The 5,122-nt window shown below is 37.7% G+C and overlaps 1 pseudogene; it reads right to left on the reverse strand.

Annotated features, from left to right (window-relative positions):
• Positions 1–300: 300 nt before the first annotated feature.
• On the reverse strand, positions 301–734 carry LOC114027530 (annotated as a pseudogene).
• Positions 735–5,122: the final 4,388 nt, after the last annotated feature.

Genomic DNA, 5,122 nt, shown 5'->3' on the forward strand with positions numbered 1-5,122 from the left:
ACAGAAAAAAATAAAAGCATATGTTGCAGTATTTCAAAGAACAAGCATAGCTCCAGAAAGAGACACGTGAAAATGTCGTCACCTCATCACATAGATGAGAGGAGCACCCATATAAAATAGTGCACACATTTTCTGACTTTAGTTATGTGTTGCTTGGTTTTGGTTTTTTTCCTCTTCTTTTCCTTTGTCTTTTTTATCTATAAAAATGTTTTATATAAACTGACTTTCTGGGAGTGGCAAAGGTTATTGAGAAAATTTTGCTGTTGTAAAAAAAGATGTCAATAGAAATTATTATTTTTTTATAACAATTTGTCTTTTTATTGAGCACCTTAACAAATTATGCCTTCACAGCAAATTTCCGAAGGGTATACAGGCACTCCTTCCTCTGCTGCTTTTTGGTCTTTAGGCTTTCCTCGTGCTTATTAAGTCTGCGGTGCATGGTACGGGTCTTCTTGGGCCAGAGGTCCAGGGGCTTGTATTTCTTGCCCTTATAGAATTTCCTGAGGTTCTCTTTTGGTGTCTGGTTGCTGACAGTCAGAACTCGGGCAATAGATTTTCGGACGACTTGAATCTTAGAAAGCTTGGATGTAGCTCCTCCAGTGACCTTGGCCACTCTCAATTGGGAAAGTTCTACCTTTAAATCATCTAACTGTTTGAGTAGCTCCTCCTTCTTCTTCCCACGAAGATCCCTGGCCTTGAATTTTGCCATGATCGCGGAACAGCCATACCACCACCGGCTCTGAGGGGAAAGCAATAAAAATTATTATAAAAAATAAGTGCTATATATTTTCCCAAATTCAATTCAGCTCATCTCTTTCTCCTATTCAGTTCCAGGCCAACACCACTGTTAATCTGCAGTATCTTCTGGGCTATCTGTTCTACTACATTTCATGATCTGGACAATAAGCACTCTTCTTTGTTCACTGTTTTTCCTATATGAATTGCTATTCGGTGAATTTTTTTGGGGGGGGGGCAAGGCAATTGAAATTAAGTGAATTGCTCAGAGTCACACAGCTAGTAAGTGTCAAGTGTCTGGTCTGAAACCAAATTTCAACTCAAGTCCTCCTGACTCCAGGGCTAGTGCTCTATCCTCTGTACCACCAGTTGCCCTTTAAAAAAAAAAAAGTTTTTGAAAGCTGTATTGATCTCTTTATCTTCATTTCTGAATCTCTCCCCTCCCTTACCTAGTGTGCCACACCTTGTAATAGCAAAAAGAAATAAGTTAAACAATTTAGCAAAACTAAACAAACCAACCAAGTATGACTACATATAATGTTCTGCACTCATAGTTTCACCTCCACAAAGATGTGATGGGGGTACATTTTCTCATCTCTTCTTGGGCTAAAAGCGAATGTGCAATTTTAAAATATTTTCTAGGATAATTCTCAATTGTCTACTAACACTATATTAATATGTCTGTCTGCTGATAGTCCTTGTAACATTTCCATTTCCATTTTTGTTCATGTAATGGATGTATACAAATATATGATATTGGACCTTTATCAGTGATATTTGTTATGAAGATTCCTTTTCCTCATTCAACAGCTTATCTTATTTGATAAGTTCCATTGATTTTGCTCACGCAAATACTTTTAAAATTATATAACCAAAATTATGTTTACCTCAATTTTTTGTTTGTTTAACAATTTAGCTCACAGGCACAGTTATTCAAAGTACCTCTCACCATTTACATATAATTTTTAAAAGTGGTCATGTTTTAAATTTAGGTATTATGTTCATTTCAGTTTAAAATGTTAGTCTAAATCTAATTTCTAACAAACTTCTTTCCAGCTCTTTTCAATGTTTTGTGGAAAATATTGTCTTTAACCTTCTGATAACCACCTCTGTAATAGTATACAAATGAACTCATATGCTAACATGATGTTTCCTTGGCTGCCAGTTCTCTCAACTTGGCAAGATCAAAAGTTTGCTAACTAAGGCTCCTTGGTAGGCTCTTTCAACCTCTTGATTGATGTCAACTGTTTAATATCAATTAAACTTCTTGGAGAAAGAATGATAATTAGGGACAAGGCCTCTCTTATTCTCAACAGTCTTTCAAAGTACATTGACAGTGGCTCAGCAATCACATCTGCCAATTTTTTCAGTTCTCTGAGGTATGGCTCATGTTGGCCTTGTGCATCAAAGGCAATTAGATGTTCTTACTATCTCCCTACTTAACTTGGCAAACAATTCCCTGTTAACCATTTTTATTCTGTTCTTTCCCAGTCCAAAATTTGTTTCTTCTTGGCAAAGAAAACAGAATATAAAAATTAAGCACTTCCTCATTAATCTAAATCCTACTCATTCCTTCAAGATTAGCTAGCCTCTCATTCTCTCAAGTCTATTTGAATTACCACAACCCTATGTGATTCCTTCTTCCCCTGAATGCTTGTAACTTGTCTTCCCTGCTCACTAAGCACCAAGTGCATAGCTAATTTATATATATATATATATAGACATACATATATATATAAAACCTGTCTTTTCAACTATGCTATAAATCTGCCCAAAGCAGAGTAATATCTACTATTTTTTCCTGTCCAGGATAAGTCTTGCATCATTAGGACATGCAGTATGAGAAGAATTTCAAATTAACTATGGAGGATAGAGTCACTTGGAACTTCTGTTTCCAGGAGCTAAGATGGTGGAGTAAGAAGTAAGTTGCTCTCACCTCCCTTATTGACCTCCAAAAGCCCAGAAAATATCACCCCAGGAAAAACCTTGGAACAAGCTGAGCCAGCAGAAAGATGGGGTGCAGCAGTCTTGTAGCCTAGGAAGCTTGAGGAATACTGGGAAAGACCTCTCTTGCTCCAGGGAAGGGGGAATAGTACAGGACAGGAGGCATCCCAGCAAGCCTGTGGCAAGCCCTACCTCAGCATACCAGGGAGAGATCTTAAGCCCCAGGGTGGTGGAGCAGGCCAGGGCCAACACCAGAACCCTTCACTCCCATAACTACATGTGATGGCATTCTCCAGTAGTCAAATCTCCCAATGCTTCCTCACAATCCCAGGAAGCACTACTCCATAAGGCAAAGCTCCAGGCTGACAGACATCCTCCAGCAGTCAAACATTTGAAAGCAAGGCCCAGATGAGCAGGAATCAAAAAAAGGAGTGCAAGGCCTGAGTGAGCAGGTGTCCCCCAGGGACCAGACTCCCCACCCCCACCCACAGAGCTCCAGTGTTGTTGACCTCAGTCCAGCACCAGGTAAGCTGCCAGAACCCTACAACCTTCAACTGCCAGCACCTGAAGCTTGGGTCAATGCCCCCTGCACTCTAGCAGGAGAGCTCAAGTTTTTTTGTTTTTTTTTAAAAGTCAGGAGATAGGCAAACACCATGAACAAAAGCAGAAATGGACTATTACAATAGATCCTTATTATGGGACAGGAAGATCAAGGCACAAATTCAGAAGAGGACAATATTGTCAATATACTCATATCCAAAACTGCAAAGAGGAAAATTAACTGATCTCCAACCCAAAAAGCCTTCTTGGAAGAGCTTAAGAAGGATTTTAAAAGCTGTATAAAAGAGGTAGAAAAAAATTGGGAAAAAGAAATGAGAGGTATGCAAGAGAGAGTCAATAGCTTGGAAAAGGAAGGACAAAAAAATTAATTGTAGAAAACAAGTACTTAAAAAAAATTGTCCAAATGGAAAAAAGTACACTGAAGAAAACAACTCCTTAAAAAGTGGAGTTGGCCAAATGGAAAAAGGAGGCACAAAAACTCAGTAAGGAGAAGATCTCCTTACAAAATAAAATGGGCCAAATGGAAAATGAGGTACAAAATGTAATAGAAGAAACAATTCACTAAAAATTAGAATTGGGTAAGTGGAAGTTAATGACTCTATGCAAGAGCAAGAATCAGTCAAACAGAAAAAAAGAATGAAAAAAATAGAAGAAAATGTAAAATACCTCACTGGTAAAACAACTGACCTGGAAAACAGATCCAGAAGAGACAATTTTTAAATTATTGGCTAACCTGAAAACCATGATTAAAAAAAGAGCCTGGATAACATCTTTCAGGAAGTCATCAAGGGAAACTGCCCTGAGTTGTAGAACCAGAGGGCAAAATAATTATGAAAAGAATTCACTGATTACCTCCTAAAAGTGATCCCAAATTGAAAATGTCCAGGAAAATTGTAGCCAAATTCCAAAATTACCAGGTCAAAGAGAAAATACTGCAAGCAGCCAGAAAGAAACAATTTAAATATCATGGAACCACAGTCAGGATTACACAGGACCTTGCAGTTTGTACATTAAAAGATCAGAGGGCATAGAATATGATATTCTATAAGGCAAAAGAGCTTGGATTACAACACAGGATCAACTACAGGGAAATTGAGTATACTCTCTCAGGGGAGGAGATAGACCTTCAGCAAAATAGGGGACTTCCAAAGCTTCCTGATGAAAAAATCAGAGCTCAACAGAAAATTTGACCTTCAAATACAAGACTCAGGAGCGGCACAAAAAGGTAAAAAGAAAAGAAAAAAAACAACAACAACAACAACATGTTATTAATAAGAGCAAACTGTTTACATCCCTACAAGGGAAGATGACACATAAATAATCTGAAAACAATGCACTTAATATTTCTGCCTTTCTGCATTGGATTGTGAGGTTTTTATACCCTAGTATGTGATCAATTTTTGTGTGGATGCCATGTAGTTTTCTCCAGAGGTCAACCATATCTAACTTTTCTAAAATTCTATTCATCTCCTTAACTTCTTTCTTCTTGAGAACTGTATTGTTCTTATGACATTTAAAAGGGATACACATAGACAGAGTGGGGGTGGGTATAAGTTGACTTTAATGTGATGATAAAAAATCTAATTGGTGCAAAGAGATTGTACTGGGAGAAAAGGAAAGGAGGAGGCAGACAAGGGTAAATTATGTCACATGAAAAGGCACAAAAACCTTTTAGTAAAGGGAAAGAAAGGAGGGAGCTAAGCATTGTTTGAATGTTATTCTCATCAAATTTGGTTCAAAGAGGGAATAACATAATCAGTTAGGTATAGAAATCTAACTTATAGTAAGTAGGAGGAGAAAGGTAAAAGAAAAGGGAAGAGTGAATAGAGGGGAGGGAAGAAGTAGTGAGGGTAAAAAGGAAGAAAAGGGAAGGTGCTAATAG

The sequence above is a fragment of the Vombatus ursinus genome, unplaced genomic scaffold, assembly GCF_900497805.2.
Source record: "Vombatus ursinus unplaced genomic scaffold, bare-nosed wombat genome assembly UNPS02014861.1, whole genome shotgun sequence".
Classification (NCBI taxonomy): Eukaryota; Metazoa; Chordata; class Mammalia; order Diprotodontia; family Vombatidae; genus Vombatus; species Vombatus ursinus.